The sequence below is a fragment of the Lissotriton vulgaris genome, chromosome 5 (genome assembly GCF_964263255.1).
Source record: "Lissotriton vulgaris chromosome 5, aLisVul1.2, whole genome shotgun sequence".
NCBI lineage: Eukaryota > Metazoa > Chordata > Amphibia > Caudata > Salamandridae > Lissotriton > Lissotriton vulgaris.
Window position 1 is genome coordinate 1840626331 of NC_141693.1, and position 12660 is coordinate 1840638990.

Below are 12660 nucleotides of genomic sequence, written 5' to 3' on the forward strand. Positions count from 1 at the left end.
ATTCTCTGGCGGGTTGGTGGAAGTTCAGGCAGTGGTTGATGTATGCTGGTCCTTGGTATGGAGGGTTTTGTAGGTGTGTGCCTGCATCTTGAATTTACATCTTTTCTGGACGGGCAGCCAGTGGTGGTTCCTGAGGTGGGGGTGATGCAGGTCCATTTGGGCAGGTTCAGGATGAGTCTGGCCACTGCTTTCTGTATCGTCTGGAGTCTCTTGATGAGTTGGGTTATCGTTCCTGCATACAGCGCATATCCGTAGTCCAGCTGGCTGGTGACTGGGGCTTGAGAGATGGGTTTTCTAGTGCAGTTGGGGGCCATTTGAAGATCCTTCGGTGCATGCAGAGGATGTGGAAGCAGGCACAGGAGACTGAATTGATCCTTCTCCTTCCTCGCGGCCAAAGCATGGAAAGCCCTTCCGCTCCACCTCAGACAGACAACATCGCTCCCCATCTTCGCAAGAAACCTCAAAACCTGGCTCTTCAACAGACCCCTCCTTGATGGAATGGAACCTGCACCCCCCCAACCCCCCACCCCTAGCGCCTTGAGACCCTTAAGGGTGAGTAGTCGCGCTTTAACAAACTCCTGATTGATTGATTGATATATCGTGAGTTTGCTGTCCAGGATAATGACAAGGTTGCAGGAGTGGTCTGTAGGTATGGAGGTATGGCCAAAATCAGCAAGCCACCAGGTGTCGTTCCACGGGAAAGTGTTATTCCTGAAGATCAGCACTTCAATCTTGTCAGTGTTGAGCTTCAGACAGTTGGTCCCCATGCAGTTGTGGAAATTGATTTCGTGGTGCAGGGGTCTGCTGAGAGAGAGGATGAGTTGGGTGTCATCTGCATAGGCTATGATGTTGAGGTCATGAGTTCTGACAACGTAGGGCAGGGGCGTCATGTGCCTGTTAAGATGGTGGGGCTGAGGGATATGCCTTGAGTGACGCCGCAATTGTTGCAGTTTAGTTTGAAGGTGAAGGGTGGAAGGCAGACTCTCTGGGTTTGTCCTATGAGGAAGAATGACATCCATCTGAGAGCGTCTCCTAGATCCCGCTGTGGTGAAGTCTCTCGATGAGTGTGTGGTGGGGTGCTATGTTGAATGCTTGGGAGAGGATGAGGAGGACCAGAGCTGCTGATTCTCCCATGTGGAGGAGGGTGTGTATATCGTCGGTAGTGGTGATCAAGGCGGTCTCGGTGCTGTGGATGGCATGGAAATCTGATTGAGAGGCGTCAAGCAGGTTGTTTTTCTCCAGGTGTTCGGTGAGCTGACAATTGATAGCTTTCTCGAGAACTTTGGCAGGGAAAGGGAGCAGCATGATGGGGTGGTAGTTCTTGAGTTTGTTGGAGTTGGCGGTGGGTTTCTTGAGGAGGCGTCTGACTTCTGCAGGTTTCCATACTTCAGGGAACGTTGCTTTAGTGATGGAGGAGTTGAGAATGGTGGTGAGTTGCCGTCTAATTTCCTTGCTTTTGAGGTTGAAGAGGTGGTGTTCTGTGTGGTGAGCAGCCCCCATGCTGTCAGCGGATGGTCGTGATAAGCACCCATAGGAGTGAGGATGCTGTCAAGGTCAGTTGCTTGGAGATCAAAGTTCCTATAGATGATTGAGATCATATCGAGGAAATAGTTCACTAGTGTGTTGCAGATTTCCTCTGAGGGGGGATTGTGTTCTCTGTGGCTGTCGGGCAGACACACTCTTTGCCGATGATGAAGAGCTCCTTGGTGTGGTTGGATCTTGCTTCAATGCGGTTTGCACAGCGTTTCTCCTTGAGACTTTGAGGCTTTGGTGGTATTTGTTGTGGGCTGACTTGAATACTGCTCGGTCTGTGGGGTCTCTGCTGGTGCGCTATCTTCACTCCAGTTGTTTGTAGCTGCATTTTATTGTCCTGATTTCTGGTTTGTGCCAGCTGGCTTGTTTAGAGAATCTGTGGGGCGTGGCTGATTTGTTGGGGGGGACTTAGTCAGCACAGCATTTATCAAGTAAGTCAGTGATCTTCTGGATGGCCTGGTCCAAGTTGATTGCCGGTTCGGGCTGGGTGATGTTGAGGGCGTCCATCCATTAGATCTCTGTCACCTTGTTCCAGCTGCAGAGAGAGGATCTGGCGGGCCTGGTGGTGATGCCTGGGGCTCCGGCGATGGTGAAGCTTGGGCAGTCCAGGTGACTTCAGTGACGACTGTATTTGACTCTTGTCGCTGGCAGTGAAGATCAGGTCAAGTGTGTCCAGCGCTTTGTGTTGGGTCGGTGACTAGCTGGAAGAGCCGATGTTGCTCATGCAATCCAGGAGGTTGACATAGTTGGTGTCAGTGGGGTCTTCAAGGTGGAAGTTGAGGTCACTGATGAAGATGTAGTGCTTGGAGTGGATAGCTAGTGAAGCCATGTTTGTAATGGCATTGCAGAGGCTGGGACATGGACGTGGAGTTCTGTAAGTGAAGGCGCCCCTGATGGTGGTTCTACCATCAGTGTGGTGCTGGAAGTTGAGGTGTTCCATGAACAGTGTGGTGGCCTCTTTGGAGGTAGTACAGCGGATTGTTTCTTTGTGGATGATGCTGATGCCTTCTCTGTGTTTTTTGTGTGGTCTCTGTGTGTCATTTTGTAGTTGTTGGGTGTTACATTGGTGATGTACAGGGTGGAGGAGGAGTTGAGCGCTCCACTTAATCTTGCAGTGACCTTCTCTAGGTACCGCTTATCATCTAGTCAATTTAGTTTCTGTCTCTGTTATATAGTTTCTGTCTCTGCCATACATAATCTTACCAGATTATGTATGGCACAGAACTCCAACAGTCTTTCTCCATTGCCAGTTATATTTCCACAACCTACCTTTCTTATGGCTCTGTCATGGTTTATGTTGTCATTTTCCACTTAAGCATCCAAGTCTCCCGCGTTCGCCTGAACAGAGCTGGAGGTAGAGCTTTCTCTAACACCGCAGCCACAGCTTGGAACTCTCTCCCATTAGACATAAGACGCTCTCCAACCCTGCAAACCTTCAAACGGGCACTTAAGACCTGGCTTTTCGACTGACCGGAGCAGCCCCCCCACCCTCTCTCCCTTCCCCAGCGCCTTGAGACCCTCACTGGTGATTAGCGCGCTTTACCAACCCCTGATTGATTGATTGATTGATTGATTGATTGATTGAGTCTCTCATTACAGTCTTCAGGTCGTAGTTTGGCATGGCTTCAAGCTCAGTTTGCATTTGTTGGTAAAATATGTCCTTGACAGTTTCCTCTGTGTCTGTCATATGTTGGAGCATAGGACTAGATAATAATGGTGTGGATGTGTCTGCCTTTAACCTGGCTGTCATGAGTCAGCTGTTGACTGGCTTCCACTCAATTAGGCATTTTTCGGTCCCTCTGATCAAGATGATGGTCATCGTCCCTTACAGAGTACAGAACCATCTCTCCTGTGGTATTTTTCATTCTGCCAAATCTGGTGCACTGCATAGACGACAGCTCAACTAAGAACAACAGAACAGAATTGTCGTATATAGTAGCAGCGGGGTCTTGGTGTCCCCTAATATTGAGGTATACAGGTTCAGGCTATCAAGACATCTTGTGATTCCATTGATTAAATGGGGGAAAAGTAAAGGCGCTAACATGGAGCCTTGCCTTACTCTTTGTTCCAGACTTAGGGCCTGATTTAGAGTTTGGCAGATGGGTTACTTTGTCACAAACATGACTGATATTCCGTCTTGCGTATTACCATTGCATTATATCCAATGGCACTTGTAATACGACAGACAGGGTATCCATCAAGTTTGTGACCTAGTAATCCGGCCGCCGAACGCTATATCAGACTCATAATCCCACCGTGCATTTAAGTAGGTGCCAGTATCTGATCTTAGCTTATAAGCATGCAATTACTGCAGTGCTCTCACCATCCATCTGGAATACCCTGCTGTCAGGAAGAACCATAGTAGTGATTGGTCATCAGTATCAAACGCCAGTTAAAGCTCAATCTAGGTCAGAAATAAAGGGGTATTTATGCACTGGCAGTACTTAGAACAAATCATATGAACCTCCTCAATAGTCCCCTGTCCCTTCCCTGAATGCCACTTGTGCACTAGTTAGAATGGTGGTATCATCCACACATCTGTGCATCCTATTAAGGAAAATGTTGCTGTAGATCTTCCCAGCAGTGTTCAGTAAGGAAATCATTTGCCAAATAGAATGATTTGAAGGTGAACCTTTGCTATAGAGCAAGATAACTATTAGCCTCCAGGGATGTGGAATTTAATAAAATATCTACTTGTCCATGGGGCAAGTTGCTCCATAAATCTACTTGTCCTGTAACAAAATCCATTTGTCGCTCGTTCAACTAACCTTCCGGCTCCCCTCACAATAATTCTTATGTATCGGCCCCCACAGAACCATGCTTTCCTTTGTATCTACTCTTCAGGAAATCTTGGCTACGCTCGTGGTCAACAAATCATCCGTGATCCTCTTGGGTGATTTCAATTACTGGCTGGGTGATCCAAAGGAAGACCAGTTCTCCAAAGATTTCCCAGCTACCCTTCAGTGTCTCAATTTCCTCTCTCACGTTTACTTTCCCACTCATGTCCAGGGCCACATACTGGACCAGATTTGGTCGTCCAGATGTCCCATATCTTGTCCTACTGTTCTCCCCTGCATATGGTCCGACCACTCTCTGATTTCCTTCTCCATCGAGCTTGAACCTCCAGAGAGACCCTTCATACCCAGGAACATCTCGGCCCGCAATTGGAATCGAGTTGATCTTAGTTCCCTTGGGGCCTCCCTCGCTCTTTCCCCTCCTGATTTTGCGAATCTGTCTTGATTCTCAAGTAGGTGCTTTGAACCATTGGTTATCCTCCTCCTGTGATTTGGTCGCTCCTCTAAAGAAAGTCAAGGCCTGCCGCCCCCATGACGCCCAAAAATGGTTCACGGATGAACTCAAAAATCTTAAATTGGACCTTCGGCGTTCTGAACGCCATTGGAGGCGCAATTATTGCCCTCTGCTGCGTGCTAAATATAAGACTCTATTAATCAATTACAAGAAGGTCATCCTCTCTGCCAAAACGACCTATTTTTTGGAAATAATCACCTCCGCAGCCAACAAGCCTAAGGAGATATTCTCCACAATTCATAACCTAGTTTCTTCGGTTAGGGCCAACCCCAATCTCATTCCTTCTCAAGATCTTTGCATTTCCTTAAATTTTTTTTTTTAGAGAAAATCAAAAAAATCAAATCCAATATTCCTCCAGTCACAATGTCGCCCTTTTCTATTGCTCCTCCCTCACCCTCCGCCTTTCTTTATCAATTTCCCCACATTTCTCAGCATGCCTTTTTCGAACTCCTTCAGAAAGTCAAGCCGGGCTCTCCGACTGACTGTGTTCCAGCTCGTATCCTGAGAGAGCTTCTTACCCATTGTCCCGCTCCCCCTCTTTCTCTTCTCAATGCTTCCATTTCATCTGGTCTAGTACCAACATTCTTCAAGTCAGCTATAGTTTTTCCTATTTTGAAAAAACCCGGTCTGGACCCATCTCTCTCATCCAACTTTAGACCCATCTCCCTCCTCCCATACCTCGGTAAGATCCTAGAGAGCCATATCACGATGTGTCTCTCCACCTTTATCGAGGTAAACCATCTTCTGGCCTCACACCAAGAGGGATTCCGCCCTGTCCACTCCACTGAATCAGTGGTTCTGTCCGTCCTAGATGAGCTCAAGAGCAAGGCTGACCTCAACCTGTCCCAAGCCTTGGTACTCCTCGATTTGTCCGCTGCGTTTGACACGGTTGACCATTCCATTCTACTTGACCGTGTCTGCGCAGCGGGCATTCGAGGCACTGCCCTCTCTTGGCTCACCTCTTTTCTCACCGAACGGACGCAGGCGGTCCAGCATTCTGGTTTTTCTGCCCCCTCCCGCTTGGTTCCCTGTGGTGTCCCCCAGGGTTCTTCCCTTTCCCCCCTCCTTTTCAATCTTTACATTCACCCTCTCATCCTTTCTCTCCTTGAAATGGGGGTCTCCGTATATAACTATGCGGATGACCTCCAGCTGGTATTCGATCTATCCTCCCCCTCTGATTCCTTACCCAAATTTAATTCCACCCTAACTTTTATCTCCGGGTGGATGAACTCCAACCAACTCAAACTAAATCTGGACAAGACGGAGCTGGTCCTGACTGGCCATACCATCTCTCCCTGATCTGCTGCCTTCTGGCCTTCTACTTCCGGCCCCCCGCCCACGCCAGTGGTCTCTGCTAAAACCTTAGGCATTAAAGTCAGTCGTGACCTCTCCATGCACGCCCAGATTAGTACAGTGGTATCTTCCTGTTTCCTCACCCTCCGGATCATCAGGAAAGTGTCCCATTTTTTTTCCTCAGATGCCCTCAAACTTATTATTTCAGCTTTGATTCTGTCCCGTCTTGATTACGGGAATAGCCTCTTCGTAGGCATTCCAGCCTACGAACTTCGCCGTCTCCAGGCTATTCAGAATCAAGCCGCCCGTCTCATTTTCCACCTCCCCAAATCCCTTCACGTCACTCCCGTGCTGAAATCCCTCCATTGGCTTCCCATCCGCCAGAGAGCACTTTTTTAAATTGGTTGTCTGGCCTTCATGGCCCGTGCTCGTACTGCCCCGGTCTTCATCAATTCTCTCATCAGCCCCTACATTCCCAACCGCACCCTCCGTTCTTCCAACCAAGCCCTCCTAAATGTTCAGCGTTTCCGCAGATCCAAGACTGGAGGCACCTGCTTCTCTGTGCTAGCCCCTTGTTTTTGGAACAGTCTTCCACTGTCCATTAGATCAACCCCAGTCTACCTCCAATTCCGTAAGGCCCTTAAGACCTTCTTATTTTCTCAAGTGTACTCCTGCTGACTTCCTCAGTAGAATTCCATCCTTATCTGCCTACGTCAGCGCCAGGAAGCTGCCAGGTCACAGTGCGCTTTATCAAATATTTTCAATTTCAATTTGTCCCTTTGATACCATGTAGTATGGCGACAAATTATGGCAGCATGCTCATTATATAAGAGCCCTGATATAGCCTCTCTGATTACGTCAGGACTCATACCATAGTAGTGTTTGAATACATGCAATCCCCTTATGTTGCCATGCAGATCTACATACTGCGGCTGAAGGTAGTGGTAAGAAATAGTTCCAGGGTAAGAATGCCTTTTTGAGTCTGTGAAAACCTACTAACTTGCATGTTTTAAGGGTTTTCAACAACTCTTGTCTAATCTTTTCCCATCCTGAGAAATGTTGGAAGTTTACTCCTAACAATGGCAGACATAAACCGTCTTCCAGAGTTGGTAAAAAAGTGGTTTGAGGGAAAGTGAATTTGCAAACACTCAGATTTTTGCATGAGCAAATCTACACATACCTATTTGCTCACGCTAAAATGCAGTTCACAAATTTTTTCTAGCACTATTTCTTGTCCTACTTCTGTAAATTCTTGGGAACGCACGAAAGCCATATAGTTGCAGTTAATGGAAGGACATATACCATGGGTGCACTTTTGAGACTTTCTTTAATAATTGGGCCCCTAATTTGGTATGGCGTTGACCATGATCTTTTGCCTTTATAAAAATTCTGTTTCTCTGTAGCGCCTGGCTTCACTGTGTGTGACAGCATTCTGCTTTTTCGCAAGGAGCATATCTGCCCACAAAGTAGTTGTGTTCAGTGCCAGTAACTACTGTGCCAGTGTGTGCTTTTTTGAGACCAAAAACCATGTTTACTTTTGCCAATGTGTCTCATAATGGTGAGGGCCGGACAGCTCCCACACCAATAAGATTTTACAAAACTAAAAAGCTGACCACCAATTTCAGACCATCTGGCTTTGCCAATGCTTGTTTATTTTTGTTTCCCATAATCTTTTTGAAACTGGTTACACTCATTTTCCATTATGAATGTTTTGGGGGAAATACTAGCATGCATCACCACGTTACTAAATGATACTGCAAAGAAATGGTACCTGAAAGTTTAAAGTAGTTTAGCTAAAGGTTTTTTTCTGCTTTCATTTTTTGAACACATTTTATTTTGAAAGCAAAGAATCATTAATATTGCTTTGAAGCTTCTGCAAATATTTGCATCAAGGCATAGAGCGTTTTGGGAGCATTATACATAGCCTCATATTGCTCTACTGGAACCATTGTCAGTAGTGCAGTCAGAGCTTTCGACATTTGCTTAGAGCACTCACCCTTATAATAAAGGCTTTCAATTAATGAACCATAAATACAAGTTTGAACAGCATTATCATATGGACAAACATATTACCTTAACTGCAGACAATGCCCTTTCCTGATCCATAATGTGGTCCTGCAAACTGATAGTCAAAGGGTTTGTGCCGCAGGGGGTTGGGCCTACTTGACCCAAGTACAAAATACACATGAAAACCTGTTGCCCTTGACCCCAAACAATATGTCCTGGGCGTTGGGCAATAGGAATTCCACACCTGTGAGCCTCCATGGCTCAGAAACTTGACCACTGTGTAGAACAGCATTAAAAACTAAGTCAAGCAGGGTCCCCTATATGGTTGGATCAGCTTTGAATAAATCAGACAGATCCTTGTCTGGTCTTGTTGCCTTGTTAGATTTCTGGCTACCTTTTGCTACGGCCAGCTCAGCAACAGTAATCAATGGCACTTGTACTGCAATGCATTTGGAGTTTGGGCCCTGCTACAAATAGCCAGGAATACTAGACTGTGACACTAGATTATGCCCCGGAGATACAGGTTCTGCCCCAGGAGATACATTACAATGAAATGCTTAATCTATTCCACTGCACTCGCATTCGTTCTTAGGCTGTGTGTCCAACACACATAGCCCCAGGTAATATTCGAAAAAGGTTTGATATCCCGTTCTCCATATTAAGAGGGTGGGGCTGAGGGATAAGCCTTGAGGGATGCTGCAGATGGGGCTTTTTGGTTCTGAGGTGAAGGGCGGAAGGCAGACTCTCTGGGTTTGTCCAGTAAGGAAGGACGTGATCCATCTGAGGGTGTCTCCCTGCCCATGTGAAAGAGTCCCTTAATGTGCCCGGCATGTTTTTTTTCTTTCTCGTGAACAGTTTCTCATACTGTTATTTTTGGGGAGTCTTCTGCACCTGTTTAACACACTGACTATGATTGCACTGCCTCATTATCTTATTTAGTAATGCTTCCCTAGTCTTGCATGCTGTAACAAGCCACCCAAAAGCATTATTTTTAATTAACGTGGAGCGAAGTCTAAAGTGACTGAGACTTTCAAATAACTAGGAGATATTTTTTATACATGTTTTATATTACCAGACCGGGGGCGGGGGGGTCCATCCAGAGAACCTCCATCATGATTACCCCAAATTCTTGTTTTAATAGTCTAGCTATCATTATGTTTTCACTATGTTCCTCCCACTTTTACTCTATTTACTTCTCTTCTCAAATGTTTATTTTCAAGGATTGTCCACTGAAGTGGGATTCTCTACCTGTATTTGCTTCCTGTATAGGGACCAGAGAACCCTATTGATAAAAGACAGCCTGACGCAGAATTACAATTTCCTGAGGATCTGAAATCAGAGGTTGATAAAGCTAGCAAAACCCAAGGGCTCCTGGAAAGGAACACTGAATTACCTAATAAAAGGCTACTGCCATTGCACACCAGGCAGGGCGCAGATGCAGCAGTCTGTACCTTCCCTGCTATGGACCTTGCTGGAGAAAAAGAGCCATCAGGACACTGCCTGCTGTGTTTTCCGCCTGCCTAAAGGTAGGCCAGGGCTCCGACTGCAAGCTAAGGCATGATGCCATCTGCCCCAAAGTTGGTCAGTATAAGGACACCACCTCCCTGAATAGGAGAGCTGAGGACGTCAACTGATTAACAAGGACACCTGCTGATGAAAAGCTACTGATCACAAGGACTACAAGGAGAAGGTGCTATCTCGAAGGCCGTGGAGCGCAGGAGTCAAAGAGGCAGACTCTCGCGCTCCACGGCCTTTTAACCCTTCATCGGCCAGGCCGGATCTAACCGGCCTGGCCTTTGTTCCCTTCGTCACCCGGAAGTGACTCAATCACTTCCGGGTCACTAGGGGACCCGGGGCGTGTGGGGGCCGGTGCGCCCCGCCATAACTGCGGCGGGCCGATGTCGGCCCCGCCTTTCCTATCTGCTCTGTTAGGTGACTGTCGTCTTGGTTTTAACAGGGAATCTGATGGTGCTCCTGGCACTGAGAACAGCCCAAGTAGATCAACTTCTGAATAAGAAATTACAACTTCCAAGAAGACATCCTAAAAGAGAAGAAAGGAAGAGCTTAGCGGGCAAACATGGCGGACACGCTTAGACAAGCTCCGAAGGCCCTTTAAACGTATCCTCTGAATATCCTGCCCCCACTGTTGCGATCTGTCTCCGGCGGCTCCTGACGGCCGGACTGTGTTCATCGGGCAGGTGAAGGCTCCGGGGGCCACGCCTGCATACCTCCGGTTGCGCGCCTCCATCTCCTCACTGCGGGGTGGACGCCCTGCGGGAGCTGCGTCATCCGGTGGGCTGTTCGGAGCGGCGCATGAGTGGAGGCCGGGGGCTCAAGGACCCATAACCCCTGCTGCGGACACGGTACATCTTCTCTTCCTGGCGTCGGTGAGGCAGTGGCGGTCTTTGTCTGCTTCCCCCCGAGTGGCTACGTGCCTCCTGCCGTGCTAGTGGGGACTCGTGCTGGGTTGGCCATGCAGCTCTTCTACATTGCCTTTGTGGGCCGCCATCATCAATGGGTGCGACCAGGGCACAAATCCTAAAAAAAGAAGTGGGGGGACGCTCCAAGTTAGGTGGTGTCACCGGAAGTGACGTCACGATAGGAAGCCAGCAGGACTAATTGTTTTTCTGCTGGCAGGACTAATTGTTTTTTTCATGTACATGTCCTGATTTGAGACGGACTGACTTGGGAGATCGATAGGCGGCCGTGCAACCACACTCCTTCAAGGATACAACAGCCACGTGATCTCTATGAGTGCGATGTACATAATTGAAAGTCCAGCATTTGGGCAGGGGGGACGGCGTCCACCCGGTAAAAACTTGGTAAAATAAGTGGGGGGACGCCGTCCACCCGCGTGGTACCCCGACCTGAGCCCTGTTTGCGACGCCCGCCCGGGCTGGGCCTGGATGTTGGGGATCGCCGTGATCTGGACCCCTGCAGCGCGGCTCTCTGTAGTAGACGAGGGACTATCCGGAGGTCAGTGTGCGGCCCCTCCCCTTGCTCTGGTCTTGCTTTAGGGGCCCCTGGCTCCCGTATAGAAGCACTGTGAGCCTGCTGGCCTACCTCCCTAATCTGCCATCTGTGGGCTTTCACTGAGTCTTTGGTGGTTCCTTTATGTATTCCTGCTGGCTGTGGAGATAGCGGTGTGGCCCCAGCGCATGAGATCGGGTATGAGGCCCGCCATATTGCCTGTTCTGCCCTGTGTGCCTTACCACTGGGACCAGAGACTCCTTCTTGTAGGCAGAGCCCCTCACGCAATGCTGCAGAGTGGTGAGGGTGGGGGACCCAACTGCTGGCTCTTGGTTGACCCCGCGTGTGGCTGCCGGTTGTTGTGGATCTGGCGGGAGACCGGACCCTCCCCGCTTTACATCCGGTGATGCCTTTTGTGTACCTCGCCTCTGGAGCACGCTGGTGGCCACGGTGTTGTTGCCCTTACATCTGCGGACTCTTCCCTGCCACCAAACTACGCTATTCAAAGGAACCATCACCTGGCAGGGGCCCCTATTAGGGGGTTGGGGAGTCGGCTGTGTGCGGAAGTGGCTGGGCTAGGTCCTGGTGTGGCATGTGTGCTGGTTGCTTCTCCGCCGGCCTTCCTGCCTGCTTCAGACTTGCCGCTTGTAGCGGAGAGGCTCTCTACCTCTCTCACCCCCGGGTGCTTCTATTGGTGCGGCTGTAGCGCTGAGGTGTGACTGTCTCACGCATCAATCTATACAGAACTTCACTAGTTTGAGGGGACCTATCTGCTGCCACTCAACATGACTCGTGACAAGCCCCATGGCGCTAAACAGAGCACACGATCGATATGCTGCCGCTGGGACGCAGCCACCCGATCCACCGAGTCGGGACCCTGCTGGCCCCGATAACGCCGCTTTGATGGCGGCGAATACACAGTCCCTGGATGCCCTGGAGGCCCAGATTGGGGCGGTGGGCTCAAACGTCATGCTGATTCTTCAGGACCTCCACAAAGCGGTCGACAGAATAACTGAAGCCGAAACCCGCATCTCCACTACGGAGGATACAGTTGCTTCCCTGCAAAAAAAGGTGTCCGCTTTGGAATCCATCCCTAAGGGGCTGGCGCTTAGGGCAGAGGATGCCGAGAGCAGGGCCCGGAGGAACAATCTCCGCTTTGTAGGCTTTCCAGAGGGGTGCAAGGATAATAATGTGGGACGATTTCTCCTCACGTGAATACAGAGTTGGATTCCTCAGTCGTCTTTGTCGTCGTGTTTCATTATCGTACGTGCCCACCGTGCCCTTGTGCATAGGTCCCCACCATGGGCCAGGCCTCGGCCCATCATAGCGAGATTTCTTAACTTTCACGACCGAGACGCAGTTCTCGCACAGGCTAGATTGGCAGGCATGTTCCAGCATGATTCTCACACCATTCTCATCTTTCCGGACTATACAAGACTGGTGCAACAGCATCGGCATTAGTTTACTGCAGCCAAAGCTCGACTGCGAGAGCTCAAGCTGCAATACGCTTTGCTTTTCCCAGCTCGGCTGAAGGTCATATGAGTCCCG